General features: G+C 39.1%; 1 pseudogene; it reads right to left on the reverse strand.

Annotated features, from left to right (window-relative positions):
- Positions 1-15,590: 15,590 nt before the first annotated feature.
- Positions 15,591-17,372, reverse strand: LOC149178021 (endoglucanase 19 pseudogene; annotated as a pseudogene).
- Positions 17,373-17,743: the final 371 nt, after the last annotated feature.

Here is a 17,743-nt window from a genome sequence, read left to right on the forward strand (position 1 = left end):
AATATGAAAATGTTAGAAGGTGGATCTGTTGTTGATCATTTAAATGAATTTAATACAGTTACCAGTCAATTAAGTTCTGTAGGGCTAACTTTTGATGATGAAGTTAGGGCTTTGTTATTTCTATGCTCATTGCCAAAAAGTTGGAATGGTTTAGTTATGGCCATTAGTAACTCTGTCTCTAGATCTAGTACTTTAAAGTTTGATGTTGTTGTCAGTGCAATCCTTAGTGAGGAAATGCGACAGAAAAGCTTCGGTGAGACATCAGGTAATGCTTTGACTGCAGAGACTAGGGGAAGAAAAATGGAAAGAGGAAAGAGCCCAAGATATCGCAGTAAGTCAAGGAAAGGCAGATCGAAGTCTAAATCAGGGATAGTATGCTGGAAATGTGGGAATAAAGGACACCTAAAGAAAGACTGCAAGTCTTGGAAGGGAAAAGAAGGAGATGCGCAACAAAAAAACAATCATGAAGCGAATCTGACAGGTGATGTGTTGCAAGATGCTTTGATTCTTTCTTTAGAAAATATTATTGATGCCTAGGTGGTAGCTTCAGGGGCCTCATTCCATGCCACACCTGATATGAAACATTTTCATGATTATGTTCAAGGAGATTTTGGACAAGTTTGATTGGGTGAAGATAAATCCTATAAAATCATTGGAATGGGTACAGTTTTCATAAAACAGCAGAATGGAAATCAATGGCTATTAAAGGAGGTAAGGCATGTTCCAGATCTGAAGAAAAATCTTATTTCAACAGGGCAGTTGGGAGGTGAAGGTTGTGTGACTACCTTTAAAGATAAAACCTAGCTGGTCACTAAAGGATCCCTGGTAATAACAAAAGGAGAAAAGGCTGGTACATTGTATTTATGCAATGGTAGTTCTAATTTTGTTAATGCTTTAACCTCTAGAGGAAAAGATATGACATTGTGGCATCATAGGCTCGAGCACACTAGTGAGAAGGGGATGCAAATTATTCGCTCAAGAAATTTCTTGCCAGGTTTGAAGCATGTTGATTTAAAATTCTCTGAAAATTGTGTTTATGGAAAACAGAAGAGAGTCAGATTCCTCAGCATTGGGAAAGGAAAGAAGAGCGAAAAATTAGAGCTTGTGCATACAGATGTATGGGGACCTGCTCAGGTATCATCTCTTGGTTGCTCTCGTTATTATGTTACCTTTATTGATGATGCAACCAGAAAAGCATGGATTTAATGTATTCGAAATAAACCTGATGTATTTGATACTTTCAATAAATGGAAAGCTTTGGTTGAAAATGAGACAGGAAAAAGCTTGAAGTGTCTTAGATCAGACAATAGAGGTGAATATTGCAGCAACGAGTTTGATAGGTATTGTTCATAGAATGGAATTCGCAGAGAGAAGATAGTTCCAAGAACACCACAAGGAAATGGTGTGTCAAAAAGGATGAATAGGACAATCATGGAGTGTGCAAGGTGCATGAGATTGCATGCAAAATTTCCTTTACAATTTTGGGCAGATGTTGTAGATACTGTTGTTTATCTAATAAATAGAGGGCCTTGAAGTTCCTTGGATGGTGATATTCTAGAGGAGGCATGGACAGGTAAAAATGTAAGCTACTTCTTTTTAAAGACTTTTGTTGTGAAGCCTTTGTCCACATTAATAAAGAAAATAGAACAAATCTTGAGGCAAAATCAAAGAAATGTACTTTTATTGGATATGGTGTTAATGATTTTAATTATCGCTTTTATGATTATGAAAAACACAAAATCATTAGGAGTAGAGATGTCATATTCAATGAAATTTTTTTGTATAAGGATCAGCTACAGGAAAAGAAACAGGAAAAAGAAAACAGAGAATACACAGTGCTTGATGAGATCACAGAAAAAGTGATGGTTCCTGAAAAAGATAATAACTAGCATCCAAAACAACAACCACAACAGCAACAAGCACCTCAAACACCTGAAAGTGGTGTTAGAAGATCTACCTGGATAAGTAGACCCCCTGAACAATACTCTCCTTCATTATATTATGTATTTTTGACTGATTCTGGTGAACCAGAATGTTATGAAGAAACAATACAGTTAGAAACCAAGAAGAAGTGGGAGCAAGCCATGAAAGAAGAGATGGACTCCTTAGCACATAACCAGACTTGGGACTTAGTCAGGTTGCCTGCAGGTAAAACAACATTGCAGAATAAATGGGTTTACAAGTTGAAGGAAGAAGATGGAGGTAGAAAAAGGTATAAAGCTAGACTTGTGGTGAAAGGGTTTGCACAGAAAAAGGGTATAGACTTTGATGAGATATTTTCTCCTGCTGTTAAAATGACTTCAATCAGAACTATTTTAAGTCTAGTAGCAGCTGAAGATTTGCATCTTGAGCAGTTAGATGTAAAGACAACCTTTCTGCATGTGGATATGGAGGAAGATATATATATGCAGTAGCCACAAGGCTATGAGTTAAAAGGGAAGGAGAAACTAGTGTGCAGGTTGAAGAAAAGCTTGTATGGATTAAAACGGGCTCTAAGGAAGTGGTATCTAAATTTTGACAGGTTTATGTCTGAACAAGGTTATACTAGATGTCACTCTGATCATTGTGTTTATCTCAAAAGGTAAAATGATGGCAACTATATTACATCGTTATTGTATGTATATGACATACTTGTTGCAAGTTCTAACATGCAGGAAATAAATGTGCTCAAAAGAAAATTGGTGAACTCATTTGCAATGAAGGATTTGGGTGCTACAAAACAAATCCTTGGTATGAGAATAACTAAACATAGGAAGAATCACAAATTAACATTGTCTCAAAGTGAGTACATAGAAAAGGTGTTGAAAAGGTTTAATATGCAGAATGCAAAACTAGTTAGTGTACCTTTGGCTAGCCATTTCAAATTAAGTAAGGATGAATTTCCCAAGACTCAGGAAGAAATGGATCATATGTCTAAAGTTCCATATGCATTAGCAGTTGGAAGCTTAATGTATGCAATGGTCTTCACAAGGGCTGATATTGCACATGCAGTGGGAGATGTAAGCAGGTATATGAAAGATCCAGGAAAAGAACATTGGATGGCAGTGAATTGGATTCTCAGGTATTTGAGAGGTACCACAAATAAAGCATTATGCTTTGGTGGTTCAAACATTGATCTACAAGGATATGTTGATGCATATATGGCAGGTGATAGAGATAACAGGAGGAGCTCAACAGGGTATGTGTTTACAGTAGGTGGAACAACTTTTAGTTGGGTCTCAAAACTGCAATGTGTTGTTGCACTCTCAACAACGAAAGCAGAGTATGTTGCTGCTACAGAGGGTAGTAAGGAAATGATTTGGTTACAAAGGTTTCTGGATGAATTGGGTAAGAAGCAGGAGTTGAGCAGGTTATACAGTGATAGATAGAGTGCCATACATCTTGCAAAGAACTCTGCATTTCATTCCAAGACTAAACATATACATCTCAAGTACCATTTCATACGGTCAGCGTTGGAAGATGGACAGTTGAAGCTCGAAAAGATACACACTAGCCAAAATCCTGTAGATATGTTAACAAAAGTTGTAACCAGGGAGAAACTGAGAATCTACTCAGTTTCAATTGGTCTTCAAGTATGATGAAGAAGATGAGAAACAGCCAGGTCCAAAGTGGAGTCATTGTCCAGCAAGTGAAGCAACGGTGGAGTTGTTATAATCAATCTCCAAGTGGGATATTGTTGGGTGTGGAGCCTAATTATCTTCTGTATTCAACGGTATTGCCGCATTGGACCCCAGATCATATTTGTTGCAAGGGGGATCCGGGGGGGTGGCTGCGACCTTTGGGAGCCCCCCCTGGTAAGGGGATTGGGGGCAACACCCCCGAAGCTAAAAATAGATATAAATTTGCCTTGTAAAATGTTGTAATTTCGTAGTCAATCTAGGTCGTTCATTAGGCAGAGATCTGATGGTAGAAGTTATAATTAATTTAGGCTTTTTTTTACCTAGAAGGTAACCCCTCGGTATATATGAGGGAATTGTATTGCATCTATGTAGATCTGTATTCTGAGTAAGGAAGAGAGAGGAGATTGATAGCAAAGAGGGAATTATAGTGAATCTACTATAGGTTGTATCTCTTCAATTTGCTGGATAATATAAAAGGAAGGACTGGTTGTTTCTCCGTGGACGTAGCCCAAATAGGGTGAACCACGTATATCTGTGTCTCTCTTGTTTTATGTGTTTTATGTGTTTATATTTCTGCAATATTTTATGTGTTGCATTGCTCTGTAATATATAATTTTCCAACAATTTTTGTGTTTATTATAGCTTTCTTGATTTTAACCTCATTGAGAGATTCAATAGCCAAGTTGGGTTGGTGTTTAGTATCCTTGTCAACATCCTTACAAATCCCAATTCTATGGCTGGGAATTCGGGCAAAGATGGTATTTGGATCTTTGTCTACTGCCACTACAAGAAATATGGAAAATTTTATGTCTAAGCTTCTTTGTTCTCAAAAAATTTTCACAATAAATCCAATAAAAGTGCTTCTCTCTTGGTATTTTCACTGTTCAAGAAGGTTGTGGGAAGGAGTTGTTGTTTGGGAGGAACGATGGAAAAAAAAATTATATGTGTTGCTAACATCCTTAAAAGTTGAATTTGAAAAATCAAAATCAGTGAAAAAATCCTAAACAACAGTCAAGCCACCTCCCCTCCTGTTAAAAAGAAAAAGGATTTTTTTTTTGAAAAACCCTAAAAATAGTGGTTATTGATTATTTAACTCTAAATACTTAACAATAGAAAATAAAGGTGGAAAAAAGAGTCTAGAAGTACCTTCGAGGGTCAAAAAACTTTGTAACAATCCTTTGTAACTGGTATGAAGTTCACTGAGTTAAAAACCATACTCTTTTGATGCCTAAGTTTACCTAGATGTATCGGTGGATGCCCAATTAGTGTTGTTGGGGGACCTAGATGCAATAATGTGAGCTCCTTTCATATTTTTCACACAAGAAAGTTCGCCAATAGAGGAGAAATCATAAAAGTGCCTAGCAGAGGTAAAAATGACCAAAATTGCAACTATGGTCATCTGCATCCAAGGACAATGTTGCAATTGTTGGGTCTCAACTTGCAGCTGCATTAAATCAAAATAGTCCTTAGCATTGATGGTGGGGAAGAAAATTCTATGACGAAGAAAGATGAATTGTAGAGGAGAAAGGTGTTGTGAAGGATAAAGATGCTTCTATATCCATTTGAGGTAGTGGTGATTGCTAGTGGATGAGAAACATGAGTGATTTTCAGTAGTTTGAACTTTGCATAGACTGAGAAGTTGAAATTTAGCATCATGGACTTATTGAAGATCAACATTTTTTGGAACGAACTCCTAGATACAAGGTGTGGTATTTTAAGCATGGTTGTCTAAAAAGAAGTGTGGACCATTACTCAAATGATAGGCAGTATGCATTTTTCCCCTTTGAGAACCATGCTACTCAACTGATTGGCATACATACGTTCTACATAAATTCTCCATTACCAATTGATAAAGTCCTAACTCAGAAGAAAAGGACACCAAATCTCTTTTGTCCTCTAGTGATCCATAGAAACCATCAGAGACAATGAACACTAATCATGCCTTGCATATAATATCTAGCTATATCTCCTCCATTTGCATTAATTAAAGATGGGTATTTATAGGATTCGAAAGAAACAAAGGATAAATATGAAACTGACTTACCAACTGAGCAATTACAATTCAATCCTTAAGGCTCCAATCACATAGGAGTCAAATGGAAACCCCTCCTAATCATGGCTCCCACCAATCAAGTTCCACTGTGAAGGTATGGATATGTAAAAGATAATGTGGCAAAGTGGAAAAGTATTTTGCCACTTTTCTTTGTGTTAGGGTTCAATCCTTGTCAAAGTGGGACTTGCATAAACGTTTTTTCTAAGTAATATCATGAAGAAAAATTTATGGTGCATGGTCTCAAACTATTTCTTTCATCTTGTTCTGATCTCTCTAGGTACTACAACTGTTCATTTTATGTTGCATGTGTTAATATCTTATTCTTAAGAGGCATTTTTTTGCTAGGGTTTCCTTTGGACCGGTTTGAATCCTAATGGTAGTTTCCCTATGTATTTGATTTACATGGCGAACCTTGTAGATTTCTCCTTTTATTTTTAGTAGTTGTCTCGTATTGCTTCAATGATGTTCTAGAGTTTTCTATTATGGATTAATAATGTTGTCACTGCTAAAGCATGTTGTTTGTCTGAGCTTGGTCTATAAGGAAGTTTTCAAAAATCTCTTAAAATGGTTAATATCATAAAACTTGAACTTGTTTCAATATCCCAGGAAGAAAATTTAACAGCAGCTTCCATTCATGTGGTCATAATGCAGGTTAGTGGTACAAAGTTCTATTACCTAAAAAATGAGGTTGTTTTGTTGGATATGGGGCTTATTAACTGGGCATTATGAGAACTTGTAACAAGAGGATACATGCCTTTGAGCACCCCCGATATTGTATGGTCATCTGTTTTGGAAAAGTGTGGCTTTCAACCTCAGGCACTAAATACACGGGTTTATAGTCCTCTATGTTATAGACATTTTTGTGCCTTACAGCTATAAGCATGAAATGTCCATAAAACAAGGGATCCTAAGTCCCTAAAAGTGTTGTTCCAGCTCCTAAAGAAACAAGGTCAAAAAATTACAGCTTCTCCCAGAAGTTCTCCACCAGAAACTGCTCAGAACTAGTCAAATCAGGATCATTTCAGCTGCTCCACTAGCTAGCTGCGTTGCAAAGCACCCAAATACACTGGCTAGGTGCGTTGCAATGCACTTGAATGCACTACCAGGGTACGTTGAGCGGGAAATGACAAGTGGCAGAGTCATTCCACGAGGTGGAGAGACAATGGAAGCTTCCAGAATCTTTCCCAATGACACTTGCCTCACTGAATTCGACCAGTGATGAGTAAGAGGCTCTCAGTCTCCAAGTGGAAGCAAGAACTGACAGAGAGAAGCCATTAATCAATTCATGAGCTGACTCATCCTCTTTTCATACATCTATATATGGATCCCTCACCAAGAGATCCAGAGGCTGGAATTTTGTACATTGCAGAGAATTGTTGTTGGTTTTGAGATAGATATCAGAGTATTGGGTGATTTATGCTTTGTTGGAGGTGAAGAGGGGATTCTATGCTGGGAGGTTGATGCTGGATCAGGAATCATCAGTTGTAACTCCTCCTGGATCTTCTTGTTTTATCAATAAAACTATTTGAGTTTCTCCTACATGCTTGTATATCATTGATGATTGTTATATTTGTATGTTTAGCTTAAATCTGATCCTAAGCTTTTTATGAACATAAATCCATGTCTTTGTGTAGTTTCCTTCTTCTGTGAACTTGCAGGAACTTGGTGACGCTGGGCAAGTAAGGGAGCAGGTAGCTGGAAGCTGTCAAAGAGGAGAGAGATCAGATCAAAGGACTAGCACAAGACACAGGTTGGTTCATCCTACTTCTCTTCGTTTATAGTTCATAAAGGAGAATACAAGAGTAGTTTTCCCTGTTTGTTTCTGAGGTCACTGTCACAACTCAGTGGGATAGGGTCGTTCTGAATAGACACTTTTCCCGATAACAAAATGGCGACTCCGCTGGGGATCGTGTCTAGTTAGTTTGTTTGTGTTTCTCTTGTTGTTCATCTCATAAACTTAGAAGTAGCGAATCGAACTGCATTTGCCATTTACAAATGCAAAGTAGACATCTGCTACTTCAATCCATTCACTGGATCTGTTTATGATCTGAACAGCTGATTCACAAATGATATGATTACCCTTTGTGATAGCTCTTAAACCTCTTTTAAATCAACCCTCTGATTGTGCATTACTGATTGCTTTTACTCGGCCAAAAACCATAGATTAAACTGCAAACCGTGACCCAGAACCCGGATAGAATTCTCGTTTCTGCCCCAGCGCAGGTGCTGTGAAGAGTTTCTGCATTTCAGCGTAGTTCCCGAGAGGGCAACCTACGTTGCAATCCAGTTTCTCTGTGTACCAGGTGCGTTGATCAGCTTAGCCCTGTGCAGCTGAGGTTCTTTGCTCATTTTTTCCAGTTTTGTCTCTGATTTTTGCAGCCTGTGATCAGTGTGTGTGTCTGTTTAAAAGCCCCTTTTCTTTGCCTTAATTCCGCCTCATTTGTATAAAAGAAACTGTATTTTTTTTTGTGTGTTTGTTACGTCATTTACAGTTTCCCATTGCAAAAGTAGACTAGTCATACTGTCGTCCTTGGATTTAGATCTGTCGTAAGTGTCGATTTTGATCTTAGGAGAAAGTTTATTTGCTGTTGACAGTCGATTATGCTTTTACTTTTGCCTTTGGCTTGAATTTGTGAATTTCTAGTGTCGAAACAAGTGTTTACTTCAAAATCATAAAGTGTCATAATCATCTCTACCTTTTGATTTCGAAAAGAAGCTTGTTTGTGTTTTTCACTTGAAAGCGAATTCAAATTTGTACAACAACTTTCTTTTTAGGCATCAATATTAAGAAAGTGAAAAACAAATACATGCACATGTGCATTTGCATATTGACAGTCTGTTTGGCTTGATTTAGGAAAAGTGCATTTACAGTGTGCTCTTTGCTCTTTGAGAAAAGATTGTGTCTTTCTTTTCCCCTTGTAGCTAGGATTTTCATTGCTGAAAAGAGATAAAAGCTTGCTTATCATCTTTAGATTGCATTTTAGGAATTATATCTACATCTCGTGGTGAACCCAAAAGGCAAACTTCATAAGAAAGATCAATTTAAAATAAATTCAATGAACTTAACAATGCTTTGTAACTTAACGCACAACATTTAGAGGTCTAGGCTAGAGACGTATTCCGGCGTCGTAAAGCCTGGTAACTGTTGTCCTCACTGATGGTTGGGTGATTCCTCCACTTTGAGACGATAAGTGCCAGTACGGACTTGTGCTCCCACGTACCATCGAGTATATATTGGGAGACCCCTATAGGCATAAAACCTTTATCCATAGGAAGCCGTGTCGGCTGCCCTACTGATCGCAATGCACCGAACACAACATTCGGGAAGATTGACTGCCGTACCGTAAAAAGTATTCTACAGTTTTGCGATTGGTTTGGTACTCCCTCTACCTAGACCTCCAGAGCAGTCCCTTTCGTTCCTTTTCAGACTCCTTAATGGAAAAGGTCCATCTGAGCACTTGTCACTTCAGGCTCATTAAAAATCGAAGGAGAATAGAGTCATCTTTTGTTTTTTCTCTACTCTTAAAAACTGAAAAAACAAGTTGTGTCAAAGCGTGTTAAAATTTATTTTAAACGGAATATTCATCCCCTTTTACTACGTTGATCTTTGGGTTGAGAAAATGGAGCCTACCAACCAAGGAATTCCCCTTGGTGGAAATCCTAGTCCCTTCTCCTCTTGGGGAGATGTTGGTGCGCCCCATATGGCCACATTGTCACTTCCAGGACTGACAATTGGCTTGCCAGTATGGCTCTTCTCAACCAATGTCGTTCAGAACACCACTATTCCTGAACAATCGAATCAGCAATTAGACGAGTCCAGAGTTACCCACCAGCCTTCTACTTCTTCTAATTCTTCCTCTCCTCCTTCCTCTTCGCTTGACGGGACTGGTAAAGCTAAAAGCCAAGTTCCTAAGAAGAAGAAGGAAAAGAAGAAGAAAGAGAAAAAGAAGAAGGAACCAAAGGCGAATGGGGGAAAACGAGTGTCGTCTAACGAAAATCCACACACAGCATTGACCAGGCCTAAATCGCCATGTGTCATTTGCAAAGGAGACCAATTTCACAGAGATTGTCCTTGTATCCCCCGGATACTAAGGGACTGGTCTCCTCATTTGCACAATCTAGTGTCATCAACCTCTGGAGATCATGTTGAAAGCACACCGTCAACTAGTGAAAGTGAAGTCCCAGGACAAAAAGGGAAAGCTAGATTTCCTTGTAAACTGTGCGAAGGCGACCATGCCCTCCACCGTTGTCCCTTCTTAGACGAAGCTAAAAGAGTTTTGGATGATCGTCCGGTTTCACCGTTACGACTTCCTCCTGGATATTAAAAACTCTTGCCGAGTCCATCACTAGTTGAGAATCCAGCTGGCCCGCTCAAGTGGTCGGCTGAAGCGTCTATCATTGAAGATAAACCAACTGAATCCATACCAGACGAAAGTCAAAAGGTCGAGGCGGCAGTTGACCCGGTTTTGCCTTCAGAGGTTTTATCTTCGGATGATACAGTCACTGAAGAGAACAAGGATGACACCGTCCAAATTCTCTTCATCAACACAGACTCTGACGAACATGGGGGCAATTTACCCGTTCCTTTACCGCAGGAAGGAAGTTCGTCAGAGCTATACCCGACCGTCTACTCGGTCCCACCTCCAAGCAACCTAGTTGTCTCCTTCGACTCGAATCAACTAGGTAGACCCCGCCTACCGTCAAGCATACCATTCCGAATTATCGTTCAAATATACAGAATGGTCATGGCTGGTACCATCATAGATGAGGGGGCTTCTGTGAGTATCCTTTCCTCTATTGCTTGGAAAGCGCTTGGTTCGCCATCGTTGTTGCCTGAGATGAGAAATCTGACAGGCTTTGATAAAGGAACCAGTCGACCTTTAGGGATCCTTCCCAATGTGCCCATAACATTGAGAAGGAAGACAGTTCGCATGAACGTCATGGTCGTTCAAGGACCCTTGGATTATAACCTACTCCTTGGATGAGACTATATTTATTGCATGGGAGCCATCATCTCCTCACTCTTTAGAGTAATGTGTTTTCCGCACGAAGCAAGAGTGGTCAAGCTCGTGGACCAGCTTTCATTTCCTGGATCACGCATAGCAAATAGTCATATACCGTCCCTAAATGGTCTTTTCACGCAAGAAATGTCTCAATCCCCAGTCCGTCCTCCCGATGAGCGCGAGTAATTCGGAGGGATATGACTGAAACCCAGGGGGCATGCATCCTGGTCTGCTTCGGCAGGAAAACTTCGGGTATAGAGTAGGTTTCCGCGGGAGAATATGACTAGTCTGTACCCCGTCCGTGATTGGAAGAGGGGTTATTCTAGAATAAGATTCTCTTGTCAAAGTTATGTGAGTTGGCGAGCATCGTCACTGACCTTTGTTTATTTCGAGAGACATCGCCGAAGAAGTGTTTTGTTTGTGCCGGGAATAGAACAATCTTTGGGTAACCTGTAAGAGGTATACCCTTCCTGATAAAACAAATGTTTTGTCAGCTCGAATAGAGGGTGACCTTGAAACTCTGTTTTATGCCTGGGGGCATGCAAACCTTTTGGAGTGCAAGCAAAGAGCGATCATTTATCTGTTTTTTGGATTGGTCGTTTCCTAACTTGCATAAAGAAAGGATGTGGGGCAACACTCGAAAGATTGTCATTTTTATATGAGACATTCTTATCATATGACTGGATTAATCGAGCAGTTTCAGCGCATAGTTCAAGCTCGTTAAAAAATAAACATAAGTCCGAGCAAGTGTTTCCACCCACGTTTAAGCTCGTTAAAAAATGAACTATCCCCTGGTAAATAACCACCGTGAATGTAGTACTTCAGCCATTAAAGCCTTGGTCGTGTTTGCACCGTCACCTCCACTTTTCCATTGGCCGATCATTCACCTCCATTTGATTGTTTACCCATTTTGAGGAACAGCTGCGAAGAGTGATTTCACTAGCCATCCTTGTGACACTGCCGTGATTGGAAAATTCCAAACCTTACCTGGAATCAGCTGCTACCCATTTTATCACTCGTTCCTCAAAAGACGAGTCTTCTTTAAGCTCTTTTCAACTGACTCGTAAAATATGAAAAGATTGCCAAGTTTTGGCCTTCCAGCTCGTTAAAGCGACAGGAAGTGCTATCCCTCCTCTAGATTTTAATCTTTTTTGGACCTGAGGGATTATTGCACAAAAAGATCGAGCACTTGTTTTGTTCGGCTCGTTAAAGCTAATCGAAAACTCATCCCTTCTGTATTGTTTTATACTTTTTCGGACTTAAGGGATTAGATGACGAAAAATGAACTTTGGAGTTACCTTTACGTACCTTTTCAGACTCTCTAAAAATGAAAAGGACTGAGTTATCTTTGTCGTTAGACTCGTTAAAAAGATTAATAGCGACAAACTTGTCTTTAGGCGAGAACGAGTTTCACTATCGCTAGGCTCGTTAAAACATAGCGATGGGTTTGCCCGAAGGGAAAATTATAGAACAAGCATATGTTATCCTCCTCAAGCTTGACAAAAATAAAGAGGTACTGGTCAGCAATGACTGGGGAAACATTGGGAAGAAAACTCAAAGAAACTTTATTGGTAGCAAGTCGCTCTTGAACATGACACTTCCACTCCGTGCCTGAGTCGGGTTGGGTTGTTTCATTCACCGGTCACATCACCATGGTCACGCCATAACATCCACATTTGGGGTAAATGCTACCAATCCATCACATAAGTGTCGTCGACATGTTCAAGAGAAGTCATCCAGAGAAGTCACCTGTGTCCTATCCACTACCATACATTATACTTCATTCTTTTCATGACCGCCACCCTGAACCATATATCATCAGATCGTTTTCACCTCCATCAAAATCATTTGCTCCGTTCCGTGTCATTGATGTGGGATTCATTAAGGCCCTCCTTTGACGGATCGCTTCTTGTCGACATCAACTCATTATCCAAGAAGTTGATCTAGGAACAACCCCTTCAGTACTTTGAAGCTTGCATGCCTCAATGGCAACTTTCTCACTTCCGGCGACAGGTATACATCAATGACCTTCGACCGAAAGATTTTTCATGGTGTTCGATGCCAAGTCCTTTATTCACACCACGTGAATTGTACTGCAGTACCTTGAGGGTCATTATCATTATCGGTGACTCCTCTCGCGCTTGTTAACAGTTTACATCATTGACTGGTAATCAAGCGATGTCCTTCCATGTTCGACTTCAAAACATTTCTCACATGGATCGACTTGTACTTCGAGTGAAGATCGGACGAGATTGAAGACCCCAGATCTAGTTTCATCCATCCCGGCTGCGATATATATTCAGGAAAAATAAAGACATTGAAATGCACAGCATTGCAGCACAGATAATCATCTTACCAAAAGGATGATGACTTCATCAGAATCATCAGTCTACCATCAAACGATTGTCTGTCCTATGTACATGAAAATGAATTTATAAAGCTGAGAATGGGAATTCCCACCTCAGCTAGATCGTGAAAACAGTATGAAGATAATGTATTGTATTGTATCTTATTACAGGTCTCCTCCCAGCGTTGAAAGAACTTCGGATCCTCCTAATAAAGCATTTCACCCGATAAACGGCCTCATACTTTAGGGGGCAACTGTTATAGACATTTTTGTGCCTTACAGCTATAAGCATGAAATGTCCATAAACCAAGGGATCCTAAGTCCCTAAAAGTGTTGTTCCAGCTCCTAAAGAAACAAGGTCAACAAATTACAGCTTCTCCCAGAAGTTCTCCACCAGAAACTGCTCAGAACTAGTCAAATCAGGATCATTTTAGCTGCTCCACTAGCTAGCTGCGTTGCAAAGCACCCAAATACACTGGCCAGGTGCATTGCAACGCACTTGAATGCACTACCAGGGTACGTTGAGCGGGAAATGACAAGTGGCAAAGTCATTCCACGAGGTGGAGAGACAATGGAAGCTTCCAGAATCTTTCCCAATGACACTTGCCTCACTGAATTCGACCAGTGATGAGTAAGAGGCTCTCAGTCTCCAAGTGGAAGCAAGAACTGACAGAGAGAAGCCACTAATCAATTCATGAGCTGACTCATCCTCTTTGCATACATCTATATATGGATCCCTCACCAAGAGATCCAGAGGCTGGAATTTTGTACATTGCAGAGAATCGCTATTGGTTTTGAGATAGATATCAGAGTATTGGGTGATTTATGCTTTGTTGGAGGTGAAGAGGGGATTCTATGCTGGGAGGTTGATGCTGGATCAGGAATCATCGGTTGTAACTCCTCCTGGATCTTCTTGTTTTATCAATAAAACTATTTGAGTTTCTCCTACATGCTTGTATATCATTGATGATTGTTATATTTGTATGTTTAGCTTAAATCTGATCCTAAGCTTTTTATGAACATAAATCCATGTCTTTGTGTAGTTTCCTTCTTCTTTGAACTTGCAGGAACTTGGTGACGCTGGGCAAGTAAGGGAGCAGATAGCTGGAAGCTGTCAAAGAGGAGAGAGATCGGATCAAAGGACTAGCGCAAGACACAGGTTGGTTCATCCTACTTCTCTTCGTTTATAGTTCATAAAGGAGAATACAAGAGTAGTTTTCCCTGTTTGTTTCTGAGGTCACTGTCACAACTCAGTGGGATAGGGTCATTCTGAATAGACACTTTTCCCGATAACAAATGATTGAAATCTAATTGTGAAGAAAGTCTATGTCTACTACTTTTAAATTGACTCAATAAGGCTCTTGTTCTTGATTTTTTCTTTGTAAGTTGCAGGATATCATTAGTTGAATGTATGAGAAGATAGGTCTGTTTGTTAACAATGAAGTCTTTTAAAAAAATTGAAGCATCATGGATTTTACATTTTTATTGAGCAGGTGTACTCTATAGAGGGAACATACTAGTGTTTAGCAGGTACAATAGAGATTCCAGTGGGAGGAATGTACATGGATCAGATTATTGATGATTCCATTTTTCCATTGAAGTTTGTTGCATTTTCACATTGCTTCCGCACAGAAGCTAGTGTTGCAGGCTATGCAACAAGGTCTAGTATTTATGAAATAAATATTGTTCTATTTTGAAATTATTGACAAACTGATGAAGAGTGATTTTACACTTTCTTTTTCACTGTTGGAACACAATTTTTATAAGAAAATAGAACTTTTATTTAAATCGGTTCAACAAGTACATCCTGGGTAGAGCTAAGTCTTTCCCTATAACCACAGAAGCTGCATTTTCTACTAAGCCTTGTAGATGGTTGGAAATGAAAATATTTACATTGAAAAATAGAATGACCATAGTAAAAGCACTAGAATGACCATAGTAAAAATGACCAAACTAGAAGGAAGGTCATGCTCCTTTACTTCACACTTTTTTTTTACTTCAAACTATTTTTTTCTTCTTTTCCCAAAGATTGATCGTGTCTCAGCTCACATATTTCAATCCACCATTCCACAACCTTTGACTAAATGGCTCAGAAGGCACCTCATCCAGATAGCAGTTTTCCACCTTTCTCAACCAAAAATATATTCTCCCAAACCCTTAAAGTAGTGTTGAAAATTTAATACTTATTCCATTGATGGAAAAGTTCAAGGATGAAAGAAATTAGTTTTAAATGGAATTTCACCATCACCAAAAGTTTTGAAGCAGAACACAATAAATTTTGCAGTCCTTTATACACAACAGAAATAACCATGGAAAATAAACAAAATTAAGGCATTACCTTAAACAAGGATTGGATTCGACTAAATTATACTTGACTTCATTACATATCTTGTGTAATTGTAAAAAGAACTGTAGTCTTGGAGAATCCTTTACGCACCTTAGGGACATGTGGACCCAATATTTAGGAAGTGTTCTCACATTTACAACACTGTATTTGTCAATAGTGGACTGGGATGCTATGTCTGGGTGATGTAACAAACTTATCATTGAAAGGTTGAGAAACTTATTTAATAAGAATATTTTACTAGTTTGTAACATACACTTATTAAATAAGAAGAGCCCCATGTTTTAGACAGACCCCAAATAGGGCCATACAATATTTGAACTGAGAGCTTGATGTTCTTCATTGTTTCCTTGGACTTTTTTGTTATCAATGTAGAATATATGTAGTAAGTTTGACTCCAAGAAACTCCAGGATGAAGTCTCTGATTGTGATATAATAATTGGAGAGTAATATTTAGGTGTCAGTGGAAAAGAATCTTGGATTGGAGCAGGAGATGGTTTGGGTTTTCTTACACATGTAGGGACAACAACTGGAAGAAGTTGGTTTAAGCTACCACCAACATGAATCCTGGCCAAGACACCCACAATAGGGCCATTGTTGTAGGTAGTTGGTTTCATATATTCATAGTTGTCTCTCTCATCTGTGAACTTGTCATTCTGATTAGGCCCTCCAACAAGAGCATCATGAAAAACATTGGGATCGCTTCCCTTGCTGCTAAACCAAGTGGCATATCCCCCTCTATAGGGAATGAAGGATGGGCTTTGTAAGATATAATAGATGAAGCTATTTGGTGTACTGGATGAGGTTAGCTGCTACCATATCCAACTATGTAACTTGTGGCTCTCAAATTGTCTTCGAGGATGTAATCTATCTGATATTGAGCAAAGGATAGAAGATCTGAGTGTTGCACATATTCACTTGAGCATTGAAGGTTCTTGCGAGAAAAAATGAGGTAATCATAGTAAACTACAAGGAGAGAAACTGGATGTTTTTCCACTTTTACCAAAACAGGAGGCCACCTGGAGTTTTCTATACAATCGTATTGCCTTTCTGTAAGCACCCACACATGAAAACTCTTATTTTTTATTGATAGTTTTGTAGAACAACATTACTCTGCCCAACTCTACCTTGCACGAGGGACTTTGAGTCTAGGACCTGAACTCATGCATACTTGACATCCCAGCTGAATTCAGTCATTTTCCATCCCATTCTACCTAGAGAAGCAACATTGTCAATCACATAATTCTTGTAATAGTAAGACATATCTCCAGTAGCCTCATGAAGCCATGTCGCTGCCCAAAGAAGCTCATCCACATATCCAATCTTAGAGGCATAATAATTTTGTGCAACAATAATGCTATTGTCATATTTTCCTTTGTACTTGTCAGCAAATGTGAAAAGTTGCTTGGCATGGTTGAGAAGCTCATTGGAGTAGGTGTGATCAAAGTGCCTGAAATAATTGAAGAAAAAGCCATTGTAGTTGTTATTTCCCCCACAAGATCTGAGCTAGGATTGCTTGCATCAATTCTATATTCCTAGCAAGGTTTGGTCATGTCTTCTAGACTTTGCCAGTAATAATGGTCTGAGTCTCCATCACCCACCTCTCCATACAGTACATCAGGCTCGGTATGTGCCTTGAGAAAATAATCAGTCTTCCATTGAATAACCTCCATCGAATGACCCAACTCACCACTACTGGTCAATTTCTTTCCATATTCAATAACACTCCATGAGAGCATGGTGACTATGAATTCCATTGGGAGGCCAAATTTAACATTGTCACAAGTGTCATATTATCCCCTCCTACTAGATCCACCCCATTGGCTGATCCATCATGCAAACTAGAATCATCCCTCCAAGTGACTCTCTAATTGCTAGGAAGATTTCCAGATCTTTGAGCCTCATAAAACATGATACTCTTGTTCAATGTTTCACCATAGTCATGACCAGTTGTTGCAGCTCTAATGTAGAGCTCAAAACTCAAAACATACATATATGAAACCATGTAGAAACTCAATTGAAATAAACTAGATGGACCTAATTTAGATAAGGCCCCTTTGTGAGAACCCTAAAGTGTGTTATTTATGATAGGATAGCATGTAATGGATGGGGAGGAAACAGTCACTGAAATAATAATGCAGCAAGCTAAGTAAAAGTTGGGAATCAATCTAAATGTGAATCAAATACAAATATATGAAGCCAAATGTATTGTCTCAAATCAAGCATATGAGAAATCGTACTCAAAACTAATACCTTGGAGGATTAATGTAGTTCACTGCAACAAAATGAAACCCCAAATGTCAGATCTGAATGTGGGAAAGATGATAAATCTAAGATCCACTACTAGTTATTAGGATTAATATTAAAACAGTTCAC

This window comes from Pinus tabuliformis, chromosome 4_1 (assembly GCF_031772625.1).
Source record: "Pinus tabuliformis cultivar Carrire ecotype Pingquan chromosome 4_1, CPIR1, whole genome shotgun sequence".
Classification (NCBI taxonomy): domain Eukaryota; kingdom Viridiplantae; phylum Streptophyta; class Pinopsida; order Pinales; family Pinaceae; genus Pinus; species Pinus tabuliformis.